General features: G+C 41.3%; 1 long non-coding RNA gene across 1 annotated transcript in view; it reads left to right on the top strand.

Moving 5' to 3' along the window:
* The window catches only part of LOC126108731 (uncharacterized), a 67,673-nt gene that overhangs the window by 8,020 nt on the left and 32,383 nt on the right, over positions 1–27,270 (top strand). The window contains exon 2 of the long non-coding RNA XR_007523613.1: positions 7,451–7,668. This is a non-coding gene — a long non-coding RNA (uncharacterized LOC126108731). The remainder of the gene's footprint in view (positions 1–7,450; positions 7,669–27,270) is intronic.

Here is a 27,270-nt window from a genome sequence, read left to right as displayed (position 1 = left end):
GCCAGGAATGAGAGATTATTCACAACATAATTAAGTTCCTGTTGGATGAGACAAAAGAGGGGATAAAAATCCCATTGAAAGTACCATAGAAGTAATTTAGGCTGCTACACCTGTTTCACTTCGGACAATAGGAAGAGTAAAGAGAGGGAAAAGAAGTAGTTGACAATAGCTGTGGGATTTCTCTACTCCGGGGGGGGGGGGGGGGGGGGGGGGGGGGAGACAGAATAGAGGGGGAAAAATCATACATTTAGATGATTTCAACAGATAAGTTGTGCGCAAGCTGGCACACAATTTTCATGTACCCCCAATAGTCATTTTTTCCTATGACAAGGATAAATATGTATTTCTTCATTACAGTACCTGCTCCCACAAGTGTGGCTTCAGGTGTGCCAGTTTCTTTAATGTCGATGTATTACTTAGACATTATCATGTAATTAACATGTGTAATATTTACCATATGGTGCAAAACAGCAGGTAACAGGAAAGTGTTTGTAGAATGTTCAGAAATACATAGTAAACGTGTTGACTATTTGAATAAAATAAAGTAACATGAAGATTGTTGACCTATGTATATTGATGAAACATAAATTCGTAGTTCACATACTACAACCAAAGAGTGGACCAATGGATCCGGTGAGGAAGTAGGAGTGCCGGTTTCAAAACGACATCATCTCATTACATTCCAGTTTGCAAATGAGTGCCCTGCATAAAATTAACTTTCTCGAGTTTGGTCACAGGTGTCCTCCCAAATCTAATGAAGAATTCAATTTTTTAGCTAAATTTAATAATAGCAACACATGACGTAATATGCATCAAACTCAAAATTGTAGCGACCCCAATTTTTCATTGCAAACTTCTCAAATTTGATGCAGTGTGTTACTTAAATGCACAATATCGCATTAACTCTATTAATGAAATGATGGGCACTTCATCATGATGCTGTCACGTAAGGCTACAAGTAATGTGAAATGATTTTTTTTTTACCAAACTGTTTCAGTAAAGCTCTTCGAGAAGGAATGCAAGGTGAGGGCCTGTCGGTGCCAGCAAATGATGTCTCGTAGTGCTAGACATTTCCCAGTCCGCAACTCCCAACCACTACTGCTCTCCCCATGCTTGCCCAACTGACTGCAAACATACTGGCTACATTACTCTGAAAACAGTGTATACACATTGGTGAAAACCCTCGAGTACTTCACCTTCGCAAATTTTGAAAAATTATGGACCAGTAAGGAGTACTTTTTGAAATCTATTCAGTTACCTTTCTTATTGTGACACATGGTCAGTTGAACCTACTAGTACCTGAGATTGGGTTCAGTCCACGATGTTATACATTATACCTACATCTTAGAAGTGTTTCATGTATTCAATTCTTCTTCCCTCTGGGAATTACCACTTGAGTTAGCACAGAACTTCTGTAATATTTGCCTTTGATCGAATGTGCGTCTACCTGTAACAGAAGAAACACGCCTGAATTGCTTCAATGTCCTCCTTTAATCCTCTCTGGTTGGAATTCCAAATACTCGAGCAGTAGCTGAGAATGGGTAGCACAAATGTTCTGTACATTATCTTCTTTATAAATGATATAAACGTTTGTAGAAGTCACCCAATAAACCTAAATCTGTCGTTCCCTTTCCACACAGCTGACCTTATGAGGTCATTCAATTTCATGTTCCTTTGCAGTGTTTCACCTAGACATTTAATCCATGTGACCGTATCAAGCAGCATGCCCCTAATAGTGTATTCGAACATTACAGTGGTTCCCCCCTCCCCGTTATCCATCACAGTAGTAAGAACAGTCATTTCTTTGTGGCGACTAGTTCTGGACCATCATGTCCATCTTCAAACGGTAGCCTTAAACATAAGGACAATCATACAATCCACCAATTGACATGTGATTGCCCTCCTACAGTCACTCAGATGACGTTGCAATATGTAACTTTACGTTTTTACAAACAGAAAGAGAACAAAACACTGACAGTATTTGTTTTGTGTCTATAGTTACGGACTGGAGGCTGCAGCGAGTGATCTGGTAAGGGGTCTGTGCTGTTGCTCAGGTTGGAAGGCAGTGTTTGGATGCAAGTAGATAAAGCAGTATTGAAAGCTTCAAAGTAACAATGTCCAACAAAGTCATATTTTAACTCCTCGTGGAAGGTTTTCTGTGTTAGTGATGTACCACATATATGCCCGAAAACATTACATGGAGTAAGGCCACAACTTTTTAGTATCTTGTTTGAGGTATCAGTTATTCCACACCGACTTTTGCTTTCGAGGATCAGGATTATATTCAAAGTATTTTGGTGGAGATGTGAAATTTTCATTTCTCTAAGTTCTCTGTATTAGTTCTTCTGTGTACTGCTTTTCTTTTCCTTGTGATCGTACTGAACTGAATTTCTCACTGAAACTCCTTGGCAGATTGAAACTGCAAGCCAGACCTGGACTGGAACCCAGAACCTTGCCTTGTGTGGGAAATTCTCATACTGAACGAGCTGTCTATACAGGCGTGACTCACAACCTACCCTTGGAACTGTGCTTCCTATCTTGCAAACTTCACAGTAGTTCTGCTGCATACACAGCCCTTGTGGAAGGAAATATACTGCAGACTGTTGGTTCCTCTAGACATGCAGAACTTGGGTGAAATGTGAAGATAGGAAGTAAAGCTATGAGAGTAGGTTGTGAGTTGAACCTGGGTAGCTCAGTCGAAAGGAGCACTGCCCTCAAAAGGCGAGGTTCTGGGTTTGAGTTGCATTCCAGTACACAGATTTAATCTTCCAGTAAATTTCGTTACACTGCACACTCCACTGCATAATGAAATACTCCTTCTGAATTTTCTCAATATTTTTAGTGAGTAATTAAAATTACCTCGTAAGTATGAAATGTCTAATATAGTCCTCTAAATGTTTTAATGGGTCATCTTATGTGTCTACTTTTCTTCTCTTTTTTAACAATTTTGTGGATTGATTTGTGTGTTAGTCTTTAATTATCTAAAGACATGGACACGGACACCAAAGTTCCTCTGTGGTGTAGTAGTAGTAGTAGTTTTAAAGGATTAAGAACTGTTTCTTCTAAAAATTCTGAAAATTTTTGTTATCCAGGACACCATTGTTAATTTTCTGTGATGAAACATAAAATTTTATATGGCTTCATAAGCAGTTGTTAATAACGGACATAATCTGTTTTATAATTTTTAATGACCAATCACAAATTACATATGGATAAATGCATTGGGAATTAAGAGTTCGTTTCTCAAAATTTTCTCTTGTTTAAAGGCTGTCAGTCAGCTGCAAACAAGAGCATTGTTTTGGAAATAGTATTTTCTGATCCCACAATTCCATAGTTTAGAAGCAATGCAGATAAGCTGGAGGAAAAATCTTGTTCTACAGAAATGGGCGGTAACAGTAGTGTGTACTGTTGGTCACTGAACATCTTTCATAAGTCTCTTCGTGGACTTGGGGTGCTCTCCATTTACTTTCTAATGGTATTTGTGGTTAATAATCAGAATGAATATAGGATGAACCACAGCAGTAGAGGCAAAATTGCTATATAGACTATATCTGGTAAAAATTATGTCATTGACATCCCCAGGCATGCATTATTTTGTAGTTCCTGGCCATACTAATAGTATAAATGCAGAAGTACCTATGTCTGTTAAGCTTTCATGACTAAACTGCTGAACCACTTTTGATTAAGTTTGGAATGAAGAAGCTTGAAAGCTGAGGAAGAATGTAGGCAACTTTAGGAAGTGCGTAGTATAAGATGTTTACTGATTTGAAAAATACATTGCGAAATGTGGAACAAAAATTAATCTTTCGAAAACCTTTTGAACTTTATCATACGCATATCGTGAACTATGCTTAACCGAACAGGCGGACACGTAGGGCAGCTGACATTATTGCACATTCAACAGTTAACTTACTCACTTCCCTCATCATAACAAAACTACTCATATGTGAGTGCAGCTGCATGTGACAGCTAGTGTGATAAACATACATAATACGAGGGCGGTTCAGAAAGTAACCTCCGATCGGTCACAGTGCGGGTTGTGGGGGGGAGTAGCGATGCCATCTGTGCGTTCACGCACTCAACAGGTCAGTCGGCATCAAGCCGTGGTCGAGTGAACATCGTACCTGCGCTAGTTTAGTTTTTGTGGCAGTTTGAAATGTGTGCTGCAATAGAAAACCCCGCCAAATGTGAAGTGCGTGCTGTCATAAGGTTTTTTACAGCCAAAGGATATTCTGCAGCAGCTATTCATCGTGAGCTTTGTGCCGTGTACGGACCGAGAGTTATGAGTGAAGGAGTTGTCCGTGAATGGGTACGTTTATTTAAAAGTGGACGAGAAAACGTTCGTGATGAAGAGAGGAGTAGGAGGGGTAGACCATCATTGGTGACTGACGAACTCGTTCAGACAGTTGATGCAGAAGTTCGTGAAAATCGACGTTTCTCAATGTCAGAGTTGTCTACTGGTTTTCCACAGATTTCTAAGACTCTCTTGTACGAGATAGTGACAGCAAGATTGGGTTACCGTAAGTTCTGTGCATGATGGGTGCCCAAAATTCTTACCGACCACCACAAAACTCAAAGAATGGCCTCTGCATTAGACTTTCTGTCACGTTATGAGGACGAAGGAGAACCATTGTTAAACAGAATCGTGACCGGTGACGAAACCTGGATTAAGTACGTGAACCCTGAGACAAAAGAACAATCGAAGATGTGGGCACATTCAAATTCGCCTACCAAACCAAGAAAAGCCTCGCAAGATTTTTCTGCCAGAAAACTGATGGCAACGGTGTTTTGGGATGCCAAAGGGGTGTTGTTGGTTGAATTCATGGAATGTGGTACGACCATTAATCAAGACGTGTACTGTGAAACAATAAAAAAGTTACGACGGGCTATACAGAACAAACGCCGTGGTATGCTGACTTCCGGTATCGTTTTTTTGCACGATAACGCCCGTCCTCACTCTGCTCGCAGAACAATGGCCCTTCTTGAGTCCTTCAAGTGGGACGTTATCAACCATCCACCTTACAGCCCAGACCTGGCGCCAAGTGATTATCACCTCTTCATGCATTTGAAGAAATGGCTCGGGTCACAGCGGTTTGATGACGACGAAGAGCTCAAAGATGCGGTCACAGGCTGGCTCCAGGCACAAGCGGGTGATTTTTATGCAGAAGGAATTTCAAAGCGTGTGAAGAGATACGATAAGTGCCTCAATCGCTATGGAGACTATGTAGAAAAATAGTGCAAAGATGTAGTTGTAAGATGTATATATTAAAATATTTTTATTTAACTTGGTGTATTTTTTTAAATCAACCGGAGGTTACTTTCTGAACGGCCCTCGTAAATACGCATAAACATACTCATTATGAACTTCTCCAGTAAACTACTCTAAAACTTCTGGGGCTTACACCATTGATGTTGAAAACTTTAGGGTCCTCCGAAATTGGTCCAGCGTGCGCTACACTTCAGAGGCTGCTTCCTCAGTATCTGACTGTGTATCTCAAGAGTTAAGCATAAGATCCAAAAGCCCCCCCCCCCCCCCCCCCCCCTGTGCTCCCGTGCCAGAGTTAGAAAAAATCTCTTGAAAAATAGTGAAGCTCACGTAGTACTATGTACAGAAAGCTGGTTGAAATCTGAAATTGGTTGCAGTGACATTTTTGGGGAAAATTTAAGTGTATATCAAAAGGATAGGCTAATGCGAAACGTGAATAGTGTATTTGTTGCAGTAGATAAGAAACTCAAATCAACAGAGATAGAAATTGAGGCTGCCTGTGTGATTGTTTGGGCAAGAGTCACTATCAGGGGTGAGCACTAAATGGTAATTGGATCCTTCTATTGCACACCAGACTCATCTCCTGATGTAACTTAAAACTTTAGATAGAACCTCACTTCACTTGTACGAAAATTCCCCAGCCGTACTGTAATTGTTGGTGAAGACATAAATCATTCAGTAATTACTTGGGAAAACTACAGTTTCTTAGTCGTGAGTGGGGAAAAAACACCCTAAGTGGGAAAAACCACCCTGTGAAGCCTTACGAAATGGTCTCTCTGGAAACTACATAGAACAGGTAGTTAGGAGTCCCACTCATGATGGAAATAAATTAGAACTAATGGTAGCAAACAGGCCTGACCTCTTTGCAAATGTCCACATCGAAACTGGTACCAGTGACAGTGATGCGGTTGTGCCAACAATGATTACCAAAGTACAGTGGACAACTAAATTAAGCAGAAAGAGATATATGTTCAGTTAACTAGATAAAATATCAGTAGTGTCAGATCTCAATGAGAAACTTGAAGCTTTCAGCACAGGACAGCAGCATGTAGAGGACGTATGGTTAGAGTTTAAAAGAACAGTTAACCATGCATTGGATAGGTATGTAACCAGTAGAACAGTTCGTAATGGGAGGGATCCTCCATAATATGCAGTCACTGTAAAGAAACTTCTGAATGAACGGTGGTTACTGCGTAACAGGTGTAAAATGAAGCGTAGGGCTATAGATGGATGCTAAATGAAACGTGTTTGACCATCAAGAAAGCAATGCGTGAAGCCTTCGATGACTACTGTAGTGGAATACTATCAAATGCTATTTCACAAATCCCACAGAAATTATGGTTGTGTTGAAAGGCTGTTAGTGGCACTCAAGTTAGTGTCCAGTCCCCAGAGAATAAGACAGGAAATGAAATTGGGGGTAGTGAAGCAAAAGTCGAAATGCTTAACTCTGTTTCAAATGTTCCTTTACAAAGGAAAACCCAGGATAATTTCCTCATACTGAGTTAGTTCCTCTTCTAGCTATACTCTATTGGGCAAAAAGGGTAGTAGAAGTGATCCGCGAAACTGCTGTCCAACAACCTTGACATAGATTTGTTATATAATGTTAGAACGTATTCTGCACTTAAACATAATGAGGTATCTCGAACAGAATGACTTCCTCAGTACCACCCACACGGATTCCAAAAAGTCAGTCGTGTGGAGTCCAACTCGCACTTATCTCACATGAGATACTGAAAGCTTTGGATCAAGGCAGTGATGTAGCAGTATCTCTTGATTTCCGAAAAGCATTTGGCTCACATTCAGTGCCAAACCTACACTTATTGTTAAAAGTACACTCATATTGAGTATAAAGTGAAATTTGTGATTGGATTGATGACTTTCTGGTAGGGGGACACATATCATCGTGGATGGAGAGTCATCATCATAGGAAGAAGTGACTTTGGGTGTGCCCCAGGGCAGTGTGTCGGGACCCTTGCTGCGCGTGTTGTTTATTATTGACCTTGCGGACAATATTAATAGTAACCTGAGACGTTTTGCAGATGATGCAGGTTCCTATAATGAAGTACCATCTGAAAGAAGCTGCGTAAATATTGTCATATCTTGATAAGATTTCAGAATAGTGTAAAGATCTTGTTCTCAAAAATGTTACGTATACAGGATTCATATCATTGTTTTCCTTTGCAGAAAATTTGAGGGAGCCATCTGGAGGTGACATTGAGGTGGTGGCGGTGGCAGCAACAACACACATCACCTGACCTGTCGGTGATGCATCCGGCGCCATCACCACATACGGTTCCATTGTGGCTACCCTCACCACATGTGGGGGTATCGACGACCCCTTAGCAGCATCCGGGCTCATTGTGGACACCCTCCGTGTGTGTTGCGCCATCACAGATGCATTGGTAGGTAGTGCTCGGCTGAGCGGAGAACAGTAGAGAAGAGGAAAGGGCCCGTTGATGCATTGGCAGGATAGGTGTTCGTGCACTGGAGTGGGGTCGAGGGAAGGGATGGACGTGTGGAGGACAGGGACTAGCAAAGGTTGAAGACTGGGGGTCGTGGGGAACGAAGAGTGTGTCATACGAAGAGTTCCCACCCGTCCAGTTCAGAAAAGCTGTTCTTGGTAGGAAGCATCCATTTGGTGCATTCCTTAAAGTGAAGCACATATTGTCGGATAGCATTATCAGTAAATGTGTTGTTCAGCTGTCTCCTGGCCACAGTATGGGGGGGGGGGGGGGGGCATTCGTGTGGACCGACAGTTTGTTAGTTGACGTGCCCTTGTAGACTGTAGCACAGTGGTTGCAGCTTAGTTTGTAGATCACATGGCTGCTTTGACAGGTGGGGTAGGAGATTCCAATGACAAGACTGGAACAGGTGGTAGTGGAAGATTGTACGGAACAGGAATTGCATCTGGGTCTATTACAGGGACAATACAGAAAGATTCAGTGGTTGGTGGAATACCACTGTGAGAGGAAATCGAAACCCTAGTGGAGAATGTGATTCAGTTGCTCCAGTCGTGGGTGGTACAGAGTCGTGAGGGGAGAGGCCCTTTGTGACCAGACTGTGGGTATGTTGGAGGTGACTGGTGAGATCAGGCCTGGGAGATCTGTTTGTGGAAAAGGTTGGGAATGTAATGTAGAATGGTGTGGAATGGGTGGCAGCTGTCGAAGTGGATGTATTCTCGGTACTTCTGATGTCGATGGAGGTACCAATGTGGCCATCCTTCAGGTGGTGGTAGAAACCAAGGAAGGTGGCTAGTTGGGTGGAGAGGAAGCAGTGAAGTAAATGGGGAGAAGGTGTTGAGATTCTGGAGGAATGCTTACAGGTGATTCAGTCCTTTGCTTGTTAGGCTAATCATTCCCCTCAACAGATCGTGAACTACTTCATCTCACTTTCTGTGAGGATAACAATGGAATCAATGAATCTTATCATAGATATTCTTGACCCTAGATTTTAACCCATCTCTGAACCTTTCTTTCATTACCATCCCTGTTCTGTATATAGATCGAACAGTAGGGACAAAAGACTACATCCCTTCTCTAACAGGAGTGCTTCATTCTTGGTATTCCATTCTTACTGATATTTGCTGGTTATTATTGTTGCACATGTCAGCAACTGTTATGCTTACATTGCTAATGACAAATGGGAGGAAGGTGTCAGAAGGATCTAATGTTCAGCATTAACTAGCAACATGAAACTGTCGCCAGAAGCACGAAACTACAAGTAGAAGCAGAAGTATAGGTTGGTGCCCATATTGCTGCCACTTGTAATACCATCATAGTGGTCTTCGTAAGTCAAGAACCTGGAGGAGGTTCTTCATTGGCAGTGGTGTTGAAAGTGGTGCTCGTAGTTGCAAAGGAATCTTTGAGGTGCTGCCTCTGCCAGTATTGGAAACCTAAGATAATACACTTCCACCCCCCCCCCCCCCCTCCAACTCTGTTTGCAGCTGTGGTGGTGGTATGGGGGGGGGGGAGGGGGGGAGCAGGAAGCGATGAGGAGACAGGAGACAATCAGCTGTGGTGGTGGTGGTGGTGGTGTTGTTGGTGGGAAGTAAGAAGCATGAGGAGACAGGAGCTGAAGCTGTGGCTGGTGCCAGAGCTCATGTCCGCTTCCCGGTGTTTGTCTTATGACTGTCCCAGAATGCCAGCCAAGAAATGAGGCAGATGGCAGTCCTCTGCACTCAGCGACAGTGCGAGGTCTTCTGTTAATGATAACAGTGACATCTTGAAGTGGTGTGGCAGCCCTGTGGCTAGTCGCATAATGACGAGAACCGACACCTGTGGACATCTGCTGTCAGCTTGGCAGTGGTTAAGGTGTAGAATCCAGGCCCATCAGTTCAGGACCGGGTGCTGGTGATACATCCACATATATACTCTGCTAGCTGCCAAGCAGTGTGTGGCGGAGGGCACTATTGGTGCCAAAGTCGTCTTTCTACCCCTGTATTCCACTCGCAGATCGCGCGAGGGATAAATGACTGTCTGAACGCCTCAGTACGAGCTCTAGTTTCCCTTATCTTTGAATGGTGATCATTGTGTGATATGAAAGTAGTTGGTAATAATATATGCTTTACATCCTTGGCGAAAATCGGATTTTGGAATTTAGTGAGCAGCCCCTTCTGTTTTGCGCATCATCTATCTGCAAGTGTGTCCCACTGCAAACTTTCTATGAGATTTGGAACGCTCTGGCGATGGCTAAATGCACCAGTCACAAACCTTGCCGCTTTCCTTTGGACTTTCCCAATCTCTTGAATCATACCCAACTGGTAAGGGTCCCACACAGATGAACGATACTCTAAGACTGGACGAACAAAAGTATTCTAAGCAATTTCCTTTGTTGGAGGGCTGCATCACTTCAGGATTCTGCCAATAAACCGCAATCTAGAGTTTGCCTTACCCGTTACTTGTGTAATCTGATTGTTCCATTTGAGATCATTTCGTATAGTCACACCCAGATACTTGATGTATGTTACCACTTCCAAAGACTGGGCATTTATTTTGTACTCGTACATTAATTTGGATTTTTGCTTTGTTATGCGCAGTAGGTAACACATACTAATATTGAGAGATAACTGTCAGTCATTACACCATGTATTTATTTTCTGCAAATCCTCATTGATTTGTTCACAAATTTCGTGTGATACTACTTTCCTGTGGACTACAGCATCATCGACAAACACTAATGCTGCTGTCAATACCATCGACCAGATCATTTATGTAAATCGTAAAAACGGCGGACCTATTAAGCTACCCTGGGGCACACCTGATGTGACACTTGTTTCTGTTGAAGTTTCTCCATTCAGAACGACTACTGCTCACTGTTTGTTAGAAAACTTTCTATCCAGCCACATATGTCATTAGGTAGACTGTAAGTGCACACTTTTTGTAGCAAGCGACAGTGCAAAACTGAGTCGAATGCCTTTCGAAAGTTGAGGGATGTGGCATCAACCTGGACGCCAGTATCTAGAGCCTGTTGTATATAGTGCACAAAGAGGGTCAGTTCTGTCTCACATGACAGCTGTTTCCTGAAACTGTGCTGGTTTCTGCAGATGAGCTTCTCAGAGTGTAGAAAGGTTATTATGTCTGAACACAAAATATGTTCCACGATTGTACATCAAATCGATGTCGGTGAAATTGGCTAGTAATTATGTGCATCCAATTTTGTACCCTTTTTATAGATTGCCATGACCTGGGCCTTCTTCCAGTCCCGTGGAACTTTCTGCTGTTCCAATGATTTCTGAAAGATGATGGAAAAGAATGGTGCTGTATTTGTAGCATAGTCAACATAAAATCTTACAGGGATACCGTTTGGGCCAGATGCTTTCCTGGTGTCTAAGGATCTTAACTGTTTTACAATCTCAGATACACTAAACACTTTCAACCATCCTTGTATTTGTCCAATAATTGAAAGGGGGAATGGTGCTGCAGTTCTCTACCAGAAGAGTTTCTGAAAGCTAGGTTTAGAATTTCAGCCTTCTCGTACATTACCTGTACTGTCAGCAAGAGAAGGTATTGAATTATTTGTAATGTTCATAGATTTTACAAATGACCAAAATTTTTTGGGGTTATTTTTAGGATTTGCAGATGAATTATTGCGTTCAAATTTGTTAAAAGAATCTCTTATTGACCTTTTGACAGCTGCTTTCATTTCGCATAATTTCAGTTTGTCAGTGGGGTAGTGACTACGTTTGAAACAACTGTGCAAAATTCTCTGGTTTCTCAGCAACTTCCTAATTTGTTTGTTAAACCAAGGTGGATCCTTTCCCTCCTCCATATTTTAGCTAGGCACATATTTCTCTAGCACGTGGTCATGGACAATACCTTCAAATTCCGACCAAAGATGCTCGATATCCTTGTGTCTCGAGGTGAATGCTTGGAGCTGACTATGAAGATATTCATTAATGACACTCTTATTTGCTTTCCCGAACAAGGAAACTGTACACTGTTTCTGTGGTGTTTTTGCAACTTCCACTGACATAGAAGCCACGATGACATAATGGTCCCTAATACCTTCTTCTAGATTAAATCCTCAAAAAGATCCGATCTGTTTGTTGCCAAGATACCTAATATGTTCTTATCTCATCCCAGAGCCCCAAGAAGCTGGAGGGATGCAAGCTTCATCATCTGGGCACACCACAAACCTGAGAACAGAGTATCAGTGACAGAATCAACCAATTTACAGGTGTGAAGTTGATTCAGGTGCCCCCACTGCAATCTGCCCGGACCTTCTGTCAAAATATGCAATTGCCAAGCAACATTATGACAATACTTGTTCCCAGCACTTCTGACAACTGTATGATCTGAAACAAAAAATTAAAAAAAAGGTTTGTTGCATTTATACATTGCCTTAGTGAGTGGAGCAGGTGCAGGCCGCTGCGGTGAGTGCAGCAACTAGAGCAAGGGGCGGTGTCACCATCTGTGAAGCAACTCTGCTGGTGATGTATTGTTGTGAGGCTGGGGGTGGTAGGACAAGAAGAAGAGAAGCAAATGTTGGTCCCGCATGTGGCGGGTGTGTAGTTTAGCCATCTTCTGCTTAAAAGTGCGAACAAAGCATTCTGCTTCTCCGTTGGACTGCTGCCCTTGTGGTGTGATAAATCCCATTGGTTGTACAGAAGTCATCGAATTCTGCGGACACACATTGTGATCCGTAGTCATTCACAAGCAATGCTGGTAGACCTTAAAAGCAAAATATGGAATGCGAGGCTTGAAGATTACACCGTATCATCGTAGTGTGCGTGGGAACCACAAAGGGAAACTTGCTGTTATGGTAGTGTCCAGCAAAATCCAAATTCAAGTGCTGGCAAGGTACTTCAGGATTCGGTCAATCGAAGAACCATTGTGGAGGTCCTGCCATGTGTTCTGCACAAGTAAGGCACTGAATCATTATCTACTCTATTTGGGAGACCGTGTCAAACCGTGTACCATGTTGGTGAGCTAATTGCTTGGTGGGGGCCATGTCTTAGTGACCCTGATGAAGCAGACTAAGGAAATGTCTCTGGGGAGATCCTCGGGGATTGTCACACACAACTGTTCAGATTCAGTACATAGCAGTATGACATTTTGTAGCACAGGTGAGTCATGCCGATATGCGAAGTATTGACAGACTCCAAGCTAACGATTTGTTTCACAGTGAGTGACCAGCCAGGGTGGATGTAGTGCAACAGAATTTACAAGTCGGGATCTGCTGTCATTGCCTGGGCGATCTGCTAGTTGTCCAGTGGACTCAGTGTAGCAACAAGTTGTTCCTGATGCTTCAAAGTCAGCACCCAGTGCCAAAGGAAGATGGGAAAGTGTGTCTGCATTGGCATGCTTTGTTGTGGGCCTGTGCATTATCTCGCATTGTAGTGCTATAAGATGAGAGCCAAATGTTGCAGTTTCTGTGCAGTGCAATTCTGGATGGGCTTGGCTGGGTTAAAAGCTTACTGCAAAGGGTTGTGACCGGTGATCAAGTAGAACTTTCTTCTGTGCAAATACTGGTGAACTTTAGTCATTCCAAAGATGATGGCAGGAGACTCCTTCTCTATTTGCAGATAGTTGCTCTAAGCTTTGTTAAGGCCAGTATTACACTATTAAATTTCTTTGTCAAAGATTTGGTCAAAGATGTGATCAAATATTCCGTCAAATATATTTGACAAAGATCTTTGATGTAGTGCTAGAAGGGGTATTACACTGTCATCAAATTTTTCGTCAAAGTTCAAGATGGCTGACAACAACTTGTTATTAACCGCAGCAGTTGCATGTACTGCAATTGCATTGTGTGCACATGCGGAAAAGAAGTGGGGGAAAAAAAGGAACCATACATACGAGGTTGACAGTCTTAAATTCCTGCGATTACAACTTGATAATAAATTCAGTTGGGAGGAGGACACCACAGAACTGCAGAAACGCCTTAACAAATCTGTATTTGCAATTCGAGTGTTAGCAGACATAGGCAACATAAAAATGAAAAAGCTTGCACACTTTGCCTACTTTCATTCCACAATGTCATATGGTATATTATTTTGGGGTAACTCTTAAAGTCAAACAAAAGTTTTCAGAGTCCAAAAGCGTGTAATACGTATTATTTGTGGAGTAAATTCACGGACGTCCTGCAGAAACCTCTTCAAAGAACTGGGTAAACTAACTACTGCCTCTCAGTATATTTACTCCTTAATGAAATTTGTCCTAAACAATATATCTCTTTTTTTCCAACAGACAACTCAGTTCATACATGCAATACCAGGAACAACAATGATCTGCACAAGGACTTAAAAGCACTTTAGGTCAAAAAGGGGTCCACTACTCAGGAACACTGATCTTCAATAATTTGCTAGCAAACATAAAAAATTTAGTTAGAAATAAAGATCAGTTTAAAAGGAGCCTGAAAGACTTATTAGTGGCCAACTCCTTCTACTCCATTGACGAAATTTTTAATACAAACAAATGATGGATTGTATTTATTCATGCTATTAGTATTGTTATTTCAGCTTAAAAAAATTGACGTTCCACATCCACGAGGATCTCCTCAGCACAGATCTATGGAACGAAAAACTAATCTAATCTGGGTGGAAGCCGTGGGTTTTACGACGACACGATAAAAGCATTCAACAAAACTTGTTACGTAAGTTTACAGTGGAATACGTCAAATCGTACATCAATTACTTAAGAATGGATGAGCATACATTTCTGTATGTGCTCAGTGAAGTGTATCCTCATATCACAAAGCACAGTATTCACTTAAGAACTGCTACATCTTCAGAAATCAGAAGACAGGCTCTCTGTAACACTCAGATTCCTTGCTACAGGAGAGGGTTATGTTATGTTATGTTAGGTCAGGTCAGGTCAGGTCAGGTCAGGTCTCCAATTGTCTTACTCTATTTTTGTATTCTGGGTGCCTCACGTTGTAAAGCGCCTCATCAGCTTCATACATCTCTATTAATTTTGTAGTTGTCGGCACACACCAATTGTATTTACCGGCAATGTTTATAAAAACACTACAGACGACAGAACGCTGCAGCAATGCTAGCGCACCATGCGGTAACATGTCACATTGCAGTGAACAGAAGACAAGCGATTTCTTTGATCAAATCTACAGTGAGGCCCTAGATTTGATCAAATATTGGATGACATTTGACAAAGTTCCTATTACACCATCAAATATCTTTGACAAAGATTTTTGACAAAGATTTTTGACAAAGATTTTTGACAAAGATTTTTGACAAAGATTTTTGACAAAGATTTTTGACAAAGATTTTTGACAAAGATTTTTGACAAAGATTTTTGACAAAGATTTTTGACAAAGATTTTTGACAAAGATTTTTGACAAAGATTTTTGACAAAGATTTTTGACAAAGATTTTTGACAAAGATTTTTGACAAAGATTTTTGACAAAGATTTTTGACAAAGATTTTTGACAAAGATTTTTGACAAAGATTTTTGACAAAGATTTTTGACAAAGATTTTTGACAAAGATTTTTGACAAAGATTTTTGACAAAGATTTTTGACAAAGATTTTTGACAAAGATTTTTGACAAAGATTTTTGACAAAGATTTTTGACAAAGATTTTTGACAAAGATTTTTGACAAAGATTTTTGACAAAGATTTTTGACAAAGATTTTTGACAAAGATTTTTGACAAAGATTTTTGACAAAGATTTTTGACAAAGATTTTTGACAGTGTAATACCGGCCTAAGCAATTTGGAGCTGAAAGCTATTGATCTGTCAGTAGAACCAGTCCTGCAGGAGGGTACAGCACCAATGCCTTACTTAGAGGCATCAGTGGTCAAGACCATAGGTTTTGAAGGATCAAAATGAATGAGGCAATGATCACTGAGAAAAGAGTCTTTGAGTTGTTGAAAAGCAATGCCACATTCTTGGGACCACACAAAAGGTACATTCTTCATCAAAGACGGTGCAGTGGTGTCGCTATCCAAGCTGGATTTGGAGTGGAGCAGATGTAAGAAATCAGCTTCGCTAGCACTGACTGCAGTTCTTTGGAGGTTTGAGGGTACAAAGGGCCTGCAAGTGTGACTACATCAGATGAATACCCTGAGAATTAATTACATGCCCCAAGTACTCGATCTCAGTTTGAAAACCATATACTCAGATCTATTGCATTTTAGGCCTCTTCTGATAACATTTGGCACAGGGTGCGCAATTTATTAAGGGGCTCATCTGCTTTGGGACCTGATACCGCTATATCATCTGAACAATTTGTACACAAAGGCACAGGTGCAGCTAATTGTTCCAAATAGCACTAAAAATTGTAGGTGTGGATGCACTACTGAAAAGCAAATGAAGAAATTTGAGGAGTTCCTTATGTGTATTAATGACACGCACCTGCTGTGATTGTTCATCTAAAGGAATCTGGAGGTAGGCATCGTGTAAATCAATCTTAAAGTAACAACCAGCTCCCAAACCGTCAACAAGTTCACCAGGTCGAGTCAGAGAAAATTAATCAGTCACTATTCGGGGATACAATGTTGCCTTCTTCTTCTTCTTCTTCTTCTTCTTCTTCTATGGCACTACACTCCAGGATCAACCTTGGCTTTCTCAATGAGCTTCCACCACATGCTGCCCTCTTCCAGTTTCTGCATCTGAACTTCCATAGGTCTTCTTCCACTCCATCCAGCCATCTTGCTCGAGGTCAACCTCGCCCTCTTTGTCCTCCTGGATTACCAAAGAGAATCTTCTTTATCACTTCAGACTCCTCCATTCTTGCCACATGACCTGCAGTGTACAATTCTGCATTGTACCTTTTCCTCCATTTTTCTTTGTCACAAACAGGGCCAATTATTCTCCTCAAAACTTTCCTCTCAAATCCGTCGAGCAGCCTTGCATCGGTTTCCGTCAAGGCCCATGTTTCTGAAGCATAAGTAAGAACGCTTTATATAAATAGTGCATTTTGTTGGGTGGCTGCAGAGTCTTGACTGGAATAAATTACTGAAGGCAAAATATGCCTTATTTGCTGATATCAGTCTAATCTTAGTATCAGCTGAGATCTCATTAAAGCAAGTGACTGTGGAACCAAGATACTTTAAGCTATCAACCCTTTCAAATGTGTATCCATTCACACTGAAAGTTGACGGCATATTGGGTTGATATGTTGTCGACGTCATCTGTTTGTAGAAGGTGGAGCCCCTGATCTGTAGGCCTGCTTCCCTAATCACCTTCACGGGTGCTACATTAAATAATAAGCATGCTAATGCATCTTCTTGATGTAGGCCATTCTTTATTTCCAAGTGGTCCGAGTAATTTCCTCAAACTTGAATGCAGACTCTTAAGGCAGACATCGTTATTTTTACCATTCTCAGGAGCTTTCCCTGTATCCCCATCTCCTGTAAGGCACGAAACAACTGGATTCTATTGATGCTGTCATATGCAGCCTTAAAGTCAATAAAGAGGTGATGCGTTCCAATTCTATATTCAACAGTTTTTTCCAAAATTTGGCGCACATTGAAAATCTGGTCTATTGTTGACCTTCTTCATCGAAATCCGCTTTGGTATATTCCAATTTCTGTATCCACCTGTGGCAATAGCCAACCAAAAATAATATAACACCTTGTATCCCAGGTTTAGGAGGGTGATTCCACTGTGGTTTCTGCACTCCATTTGGTCACCCTTAGTAATATTCCTTCTTTCCATTCATCTGGTATCCTTTCCTGTTCCCATATGAGAGTGATAAGTTCAAACAGAGACTGCTCTAATGTTGCTTCTCCACATTAGAGCAATTCTGCAGGAATGCTATCAGTGCTGGGGGCCTAGTTATTCTTCAGTTTCCTTAAAGCTTTTTTAACTATTCGGGGGTTCGATTTTGCATTAGTCTGCACAAATAGACAGTATGCCTGAATGCTTCTTGACAAGTTTTAACGGAGGTGCCGACAGACTTACTGTGATTGATGCCACAGTGAAAGTTCCAAGCAACATGTTCCCTGAGCTTGTGTAATATAGCATGAGATCTGAAGAAGTGAGGCTGTGCATTGTCTTTAGTGGTCACATGCACAGCAGAATTAGAAGCTTTGCCTAAGCCATCAGTGGACAAGTCTTTGAATTCAGCATGCAATTTACCAACACTGTCCATCAAATCAAAATTTGCAACTGACACCACATTTGTAAAACACACAATCCAGAAAAATCATGGTCAGACATATTTGCACTGTTCCATGAACACACAACCTGAAATTTCAGTCTTTTGCAAATTCTTGCATGTGGAAGGAAGGCTGCAAGCACTGGAATGTCATGTCCATTAAATGGTGTAAGTGTAATGTATGATTTGTGCAGCTTGTACTTGCCAAGATGGTCTTGCGACTGAGGAAAGAAACTGACACTCGTAGCTAATTGCAGCTGAATAGTGCAGTCGCCTATTACAAGGTCGACAAAGAGCTGCATTGTGCTAAAGAAAATGCCACTGTTTTTATGATTTGTAAACTACCACTCTTCTCTAGAAGTTCTGTTTGGTTCAGGATGCACAACGTGTACAGCAAAATTTGATTTGTGTGGGTGTATATTAGGGGAGGGAGGCTTCTGTTTCTGTAAGCACACCGCTTGAACGTGTCCGTTCTTGCCACCTGAAAAACAAGTTGCATTTTGTGAGAGGTAGAAGCTATGCTTATGAGCTAAGAAGCAGTGCGGGCAAGCCTTTCATGCCGCTACCTTGCTGGTCTGGCTGATTGTATGACTGGCTATCTGAGTCCTTGTAAGTCTCTCGCCCACTGTCTGTTTGTCCAGACTGCTTGTTTAGTGTAAAAACCTGGACCTGGCAACCACCTCCTGAACTTTCTCATCACAATAGTCATTCAGAAACTGGATTAAACCCTCATAGTTAAAGTTCTGGCCATGAAGTGGGGAATACTTTGGAGCACAATCAATGGACTGACATGCTGGCTGTTGATAAGAAAAAAGATTCCGGAATGAGATTTTTACTCTGCTGCAGTGTGTGCGCCGATGCGAAACTTGCTGGCAGATGAAAACTGTGTGCTGGACCGAGACTCGAACTCGGGACTTCTGCCATTCGCGAGCAAGTGCTCTACCAACTGAGCTACCCAAGCATGACTCGTGCCCCGTCCTCACAGCTTTACTTCTGCCAGTACCTCATCTCCTACATTCCAAACTTTACAATAGCTCTCCTGTGAACCTTGCAGAACTAGCACTCCTGAAAGAAAGGATCTCATTCTACAAACATCCCCCAGGCTGTGACTAAGCCATTTACGGAGCTTCTGTAAAGTTTGGAAAGTAGGAGATGAGGTACTGGCAGAAGTAAAGCTGTGAGGACAGGGCGCGAGTCGTGCTTGGGTAGCTCAGATGGCAGAGCACTTGCCTGCAGAAGGCAAAGGCCCCGAGTTCGAGTCTCGATCCGGCACACAGTTTTAATCTGTCCGGATGTTTCAAGAAAAAAGATTGTTTAACAGTAACTGGTACTTGGTGTTCAGATAGGTGAGCTTCAGACTGAGTGAAGTACTCAATCCAGTCCTCTTTTTTTCCCTTCAAATGGGTGAAATGGAGGCACTAATCATGCCTCCATAAATTGTGGTGCTGCCGTAGTTTGTGGCATCTTATTGCGAGTCTCATTGGCTGCCATCTTCATTTGAATGAAGCCTTCACCATCTCGATAAGCTGCATAATTAGTTGTGTCTGTAACTGAAGAAGCCACGTTAGATTGAGTGTCAGTGCCAAAGGCACTCGAAATTGTGGTGCTGCTAATTGTGAGATGGGTGTGTGTGGGGCTTGGGGCAGGGAGTTAGTTAGAGCAAGGCAAATAATACCAAAACTAAATCAATTTGTGGCAGTTAAAACTAGCAAACTGAACAAAAGTGGCAAGTGTGGATCTGAGACAGAAATTTCCAGAAGCACAAATAGTACAAACACAAACAAAATGTCCAGAAAGCGGTAAAAATTAGGTGACAAAGGGAGGAAAACGACACGGCATCGTAGGTTTGAAAAAGTTCACCGCCTGATGATGTGTCGTGCGTCGGCAACTGTTAGGCCTGTGACAAATGGGTGGAAGGTGGCCCGAAGATATGTCGCCATAGGAATCTGGACGGGCGAGCAAAAGATTAGTGCACACAAATGCATTTTAAATAAACATGTTGTAGTCCACTTAGTGCAGAACAACTGCTGCATTGTTGGCAACTTGTCAGTGATCGTGACTAGCTATAAGCTGAGGTGTGTGACAGGCAGCAACCGAGTACACTGAATATTTGCCACTGAAGTTAACTATCAATGACTTGAAGTAATGTTTGTCAACAACTAGCAACGCGGAACTTTCATTAGAAGCACGGAACAAAAGGTAGAAGTAGAGTCTGGTGTTCAGATGGCGGCCGCTTGTAACACCGTCTGGATGGTCTCCGTTGGATGGCGACATGGAGGTTCTTCATTGGCGGGGTGATGAAAGCACTGCTTGTGGTGTCCGCAGTAATCTTTGAGCCGCCAGCTCTGGCCGTATTGATAACCTACGGTACTGCAGTTATTATACATACTGTGTAAGAGGGAGGATCGAAAAGTTTCTATTTGAAAGCTGTACAATCCAGGATTGTGTGCCAGTTGGGTGAAATTGCCGTGAGCACTGAGGCAGTCATCCCACCGACATACCGGGCTGGAGAAACCTATTCAGTAAAACACCATTTCCTAGTGCATGAAGAATGTGTAACTGCCTGCTGGACATCCTTATCTGACAGGAATTGTCGATGCTTCACAGTTGTTTTTAAGGGCCGAAGGTGTGATGATTGCATGGGGAGAGGTCAGCACTATTGGACGCGTGCTCGAGTGTCTCCCACTCGAGTTGGTGTAACTTCTGCTTTAAGACATTTGCGACATAGGGATATGGGTTACGAGGCAACAGTGCCTCGTGTTGCAATTTTCCCAGACGTTTCGCCTTAATTGCATGCAGTAATTTCTCCAGTGTTGCACAGAACTGTTCTCCAGAGATGGAGACACCATATTCCTTGAAATCAATAAGCAGTGGGCTCCGGTAATCAAAGAACAGGATGAGCATTACTTCTTAAGCAGATGGCTGGCTCTTGAACTTGTTGGGATGAGGGGACAGTGGATGACACCATTCCATGGTCAACATTTTAGACTCCGGTTCCCTGTGGCAGCACCAGCTTTTGTTGCCTGCGACAGTGCACTCCAGGAATGTGTTACCTTCAACATTGTCCCAGAGCAACAGATAAGACAGTTGCAACTTCTGACATGCAAAAATGCAGAAAGTATATCCAGTGTGGTAAAACATCAGGGCCCACAAAATTTTCTGGTAAGAATTGCATGCATATATTCATGGCCCATGTGGCTGAAGGGTTAAGATCCATGTCCAGGGGACTGTTGTAAATCGCTGTGGCTTGAGTGTAATTTTTGTCTTTGAATAATAGTGTCATTTCTGTTCATCTCGTAGCATGTTGCTTTCAGTTACCTTTTGTACTATCGTGGAGCAGTTCTTTCCACGTATATTCAAAGTTTCATCTTGCTATATTACTTGCCAGTGACACATCACATGAAAGTTACATTCATATAAAACTTGTTTCATGAAGCCCTTGCATCCAGCGCACGTTGGTCTATCGATTATTCGTATGACTTTGAAATGTGTCCCTGTCGGTTTTTGAACATTGTTGAACACATTCTAAGTTGATTTCTGAATGCGTGCATAGTGAACGTGATGTCTCTTGTCAATGGAATCCTAGTCACATCTAGAAATAAACTGTCGTGCAGGCAAAAGGGGCTATACGAGCTGAGCAGAGTAAGCCTAACAAAAGAAAGCCAACCACTGTCTGATTATGTGGTTGATAGGGTTTGCGAATGATGAGTATTGTTACGATTACCAGAAAAAGCCATAGATTCAGACTACCAGAGTGCGAATAAACAACTAACAGGAATAATAGGTGAGAAAGATTACGTATTATCTTCTGGGTGTATCCAAGAAAATGAAATTTTGACAGAAAATTTTTGGCCAGATCGCTATGCTAGCAAGGGCCAGTTTGTACAGTCTCCGGCTAGCAGCCGCTTTAAGGTCTATTCTGGAAGTAGCGCGGAAAACGCGTTGTACGAACACGTAACAATGCGTAACCAGAGAATAATCGCGGGGTAACTAAACTGGTGATTCAGGCAGAGTTAGTGAAATTAACCGGTGAATAAGCTTTGACATTGGCACGAATAGATACAGAATTAGTGATGACAACATTGTTTGTTAGAATGAGGAAGGAGAAGAAACGGGGACATCACACAAATTCTGGAAGAATAAGAAGATTCCAAATTTCTATAAAAATTTTGCACTACTACTTTTCGATCTCGTGCTTGAGAAACTGGAGTGTATGAATGAAGTGTAAAACTATTTCCTAACATAAAGCTTTTTGCTTGTAGTAAGCCTAATAGGCATTTGATATTGGTACTTTGTGAATTATAATCTACCGTGTTATAAAAATGACCATTTCTGCCAAAACAGTCTCGTTTATTTGGCATGTGTTAAAATTGCTGCAGTATTATAAAGGCCTATTTTGTTTCATCTTGCAAACAGTGTCAAAATATAGGTAATCACATCGAGAAACCACAACAGTCTTGGGCCTATTTGTAATTACAGCTTTTTCAATATTAGACAATGACATTTCGATTTTTCATGCAACAGAACGTTTGACGAACTTTGATTAGGTAACAGATCCTTTTGCAGAAAGGAAAGCACGCCATGTAAAGCTGTAGCAAGATTAGAGAGAAAAAAAATTCTAGGAGATAAGGATTGAAGAAATGTGTACTGTCTTGCTGGTCTCTTCTCTTTACTGGTTTTGTGTGTCCTATACTCAATTTTATGTCACACAAAGCAGCAAGTTGTTAGCTAATAGGGAATAAAGAGTGCAAATTTTCTTAAGAGATCGTTTTTTTTTTTTTTTTTTTTTTTAAAAAAAAGAGGGGCAGGACGTCAAACCGGCCGACTGGAAGCAGGAGAGGTGCCTTAGGACATTTCAATTTCCACTGTCCTGAATATAGTTTGATGGCATCCAGTACAAAATATACACGTTTCAATTCCACAGACCAAAATACAGTGACGTGTGATAGAAGAATGCTGTGTGAAGAGGTGTGGCACTGCACTTTGGCACACTTAAGATCAGATGACATGTCTTAAAATTCCTCAGACACATATGTTTTATGTATCAGAGTCTTCAGAAATATGTGCGCTACAAAATGAACGTATTTTTGAAAATTCGATTTTTAAAAAATTTTTGACGTCCTATCTCAAACGCTCGAGGGAGGCCACTATCTGCTATTGCCCCGGTTCGGAAATATCGTAAATATGGGTCTGATGCGCAGACTAGTCTGAGTTATAATAGGGAAGCGGGTAGTCTCCATGTGACCCGTGTTTACATTTAGTGATTTTGTTGTTTCCTCTTTGTCTACTGCACTCACGTCAAATGAAAACAAAATTGATTTCTTTGGCCTGGAGCTATCATGAGAATTACCATTCACATAATTACAGAAGGCTAAAATACGTTATTAGTTTCAGATTTTATTTTATTTCCACCTTTCTGACAGTCAAGCATTACTTGCCATGCAGAACAATGAAGTTATTTTTATCGGTTTGCTGAAGAAATTTTCTTTTATTAATCTTTTCCGCCGAGGCAGTCAATACATTTGAACCAAAGGGTTCAATTTCAAACTATTGGCTAGTTTCAACTGTTGGGTGCATTTCAAGTGTACGTTTTCATCTTCTAGCATGTATGGCATTCTGCCATAACAAAGAACCAGACGTGAGATAACAAAGTACTGGTACCCAAGAAAATTTACATGCCGAAACCACATTGAAAAGCTTAATAGCAGGTCTATGCCTACTTCACTGGGAATCTGGGACTCATTTAAAAATCAGCTCTTTCATGACGAGCCACTTAGAAGAATTTATAGCCCAGAAGATAACACTTCGTCGTTACTAAAAAATTTACTGGCACATATGTGTGATATATCTTAAAATGTAATACGCGCATAAAAGACCAACATTATATATGAAAGCTTAGCTTCTCTTGTAGCGTATTGGCCTTGGAGACCAATATTATACGTGAAAGCTTTGTTTTTCTTGTAGCAACATTATATATATTAATTTAAACCTTTAACTTTCCCTGTTCTATGTTCACACTACTTAACAGTGATGTTGCTATTGGCTGACTACACCACGTGTCCGAAGCTCTGAGTATCCCCCGTCATCAGCTGGCGAGATTATGTGACATGAGCTATGACTGGCTTACAAATGTTGTTGTTGTGTCTTCAGTCCTGCGACTGGTTTGATGCAGCTCTCCATGCTACTCTATCCTGTGCAAGCTTCTTCATCTCCCAGTACTTACTGCAACCTACATCCTTCTGAATCTGCTTAGTGTATTCATCTCTTGGTCTCCCTCTACGATTTTTACCCTCCACGCTGCCCTCCAATGCTAAATTTGTGATCCCTTCATGCCTCAGAACATGTCCTACCAACCGGTCCCATTCTTTTTGTCAAGTTGTGCCACAAACTTCTCTTCTCCCCAATTCTATTCAATACCACCTCATTAGTTATGTGATCTACCCATCTAATCTTCAGCATTCTTCTGTAGCACCACATTTCGAAAGCTTCTATTCTCTTCTTGTCCAAACTATTTATCGTCCATGTTTCGCTTCCATACATGGCTACACTCCATACAAATACCTTCAGAGACGACTTCCTGCCACTTAAATCTATACTCGATGTTAACAAATTTCTCTTCTTCAGAAATGCTTTCCTTGCCATTGCCAGTCTACATTTTATATCCTCTCTACTTCGACCATAATCAGTTATTTTACTCCCTAAATAGCAAAACTCTTTTACTTCTTTAAGTGTCTCATTTCCTAATGTAATTCCCTCAGCATCACCCGATTTAATTTGACTACATTCCATTAGCCTCGTTTTGCTTTTGTTGATGTTCATCTTATATCCTCCTTTCAAGACACTGTCCATTCCGTTCAGCTGCTCTTCCAAGTCTTTTGCTGTCTCTGACAGAATTACAATGTCATCGGCGAACCTCAAAGTTTTTATTTCTTCTCCATGAATTTTAATACCTACTCCGAATTTTTCTTATGTTTCCTTTACTGCTTGCTCAATATACAGATTGAATAATATTGGGGACAGGCTACAACCCTGTCTCACTCCCTTCCCAACCACTGCTTCCCTTTCATGCCCCTCCACTTTTACAACTGCCATCTGGTTTCTGGACAAATTGTAAATAGCCTTTCGCTCCCTGTATTTTACCCCTGCCACATTCAGAATTTGAAAGAGAGTATTCCAGTTAAAATTGTCAAAAGCTTTTTCTAAGTCTACAAATGCTAGAAACGTAGGTTTGCGTTTTCTTAATCTTTCTTCTAAGATAAGTCGTAAGGTTAGTATTGCCTCACGTGTTCCAACATTTCTACGGAATCCAAACTGATCTTCCCCGAGGTCCGCTTCTACTAGTTTTTCCATTCGTCTGTAGAGAATTCGCGTTAGTATTTTGCAGCTGTGACTTATTAAACTGATAGTTCGGTAATTTTCACATGTCAACACCTGCTTTCTTTGGGATTGCAATTATTATATTCTTCTTGAAGTCTGAGGGTATTTCGCCTGTCTCATACATCTTGCTCACCAGATGGTAGAGTTTTGTCATGACTGGCTCTCCCAAGGCTGTCAGTAGTTCTAATGGAATGTTATCTACTCCCAGGGCCTTGTTTCGACTCAGGTCTTTCAGTGCTCTGTCAAACTCTTCACGCAGTATCTTATCTCCCATTTCGTCTTCATCTACATCCTCTTCCATTTCCATAATATTGTCCTCAAGTACATCGCCCTTGTATAAACCCTCTATATACTCCTTCCACCTTACTGCCTTCCCTTCCCATCTGAGCTCTTGATTTTCATACAAGTGGTTATCTTCTCTCCAAAGGTCTCTTTAATTTTCCTGTAGGCAGTATCTATCTTACCCCTAGTGAGATAAGCCTCTACATCCTTACATTTGTCTTCTAGCCATCCCTGCTTAGCCATTTTGCACTCCCTGTCAATCTCATTTTTGAGATGTTTGTATCCCTTTCTGCCTGCTTCATTTACTGCATGTTTATATTTTCTCCTTTTATCAATTAAATTCAATATTTATTCTGTTACCCAAGGATTTCTATTAGCCCTCGTCTTTTTACCTACTTGATAGTCTGCTGCCTTCACTACTTCATTCCTCAGAGCTACCCATTCTTCTTCTACTGTATTTCTTTCCCCCATTCCTGTCAATTGTTCCCTTATGCTCTCCCTGAAACTCTCTACAACCTCTGGTTTAGTCAGTTTATCTAGGTCGCATCTCCTTAAATTAGCACATTTTCGTAGTTTCTTCAGTTTTTATCTACAGTTCATAACCAATAGATTGTGGTCAGAGTCCACATCTGCCCCTGGAAATGTCTTACAATTTAAAACCTGGTTCCTAAATCTCTGTCTTACCATTATATAAATCTATCTGATACCTTTTAGTATCTCCAGGATTCTTCCATGTATACAACCTTCTTTTATGATTCTTGAAGCAAGTGTTAGCTATGATTAAGTTATGCTCTGTGCAAAATTCTACCAGACGGCTTCCTCTTTCATTTCTTCACCCCCAATCCATATTCACCTACTATGTTACCTTCTCTCCCTTCTCCTGCTGACGAATTCCAGTCACCCATGACTATTAAATTTTCGTCTCCCTTCACTACCTGAATAATTTCTTTTATCTCATCATACATTTAATCTATTTCTTCATCATCTGCAGAGCTAGTTGGCATATAAACTTGTACTACTGTAGTAGGCGTGGGCAATACGCATCGCAATCTCGTTTTCAATGCTTTGGAAAGTAACGTGTGGTGTTTGGTGGAATTCGAATTTGTATAATATGAAAATATGCAGCATACGTGTTACTGCACATCAAACATCTTTCCAAAAGGTGTTTCGTTTTCTAAAGCGCTGCAAAATTCTATGGCCATGTATAAAACCATAACCGTTCAAAGTATTGATAAGTTATACAGTTCCGAGAGAAAATATACTGTCAATTAACAGGGAAAAACTATGTTTCCACCTGGGAGAAAGTGTATTTTTAACCGGGAAACCCGGGAATTTATTTTCCTTGCCCACGTATACGCCGTGGTTCAACATTGTCAGTTGCTTTAATAGTTTAACAATAATAAAAAAAAATGGAAAATCCAGGGTGGAATGATCGTATTATTATGAAAAGGATAGATTGCTACTCACCATATAGCAGAGATGCTGTCACAGATAGGCACAACAAAATGAATATCAAACAAGTTCGCTTTTGGCCAGCTGTTGGTAAACACCCCCTCGATTACTGTTCATGAATGACAGCACAACAGGTTGAATCGCTAGATTTTTGTAAAAATTTGCAGTCACGGTGCGTGGGATAAGCAGGAGAGTGCTCCTGTTGTCATAAGTAATCACACCCTAGATCATAACTCCAGGTGCAGGTCCAGCATGTCTAGTGTTAAGACTACCGGCGCGATATACTGCTTTGTCGGTATGCCTGTCGGCTACTGTCAATGCCCGACCATCCGTC

This window comes from Schistocerca cancellata, chromosome 11, assembly GCF_023864275.1.
Source record: "Schistocerca cancellata isolate TAMUIC-IGC-003103 chromosome 11, iqSchCanc2.1, whole genome shotgun sequence".
NCBI lineage: Eukaryota > Metazoa > Arthropoda > Insecta > Orthoptera > Acrididae > Schistocerca > Schistocerca cancellata.
This window is presented reverse-complemented; position numbering and strand designations above follow the sequence as displayed.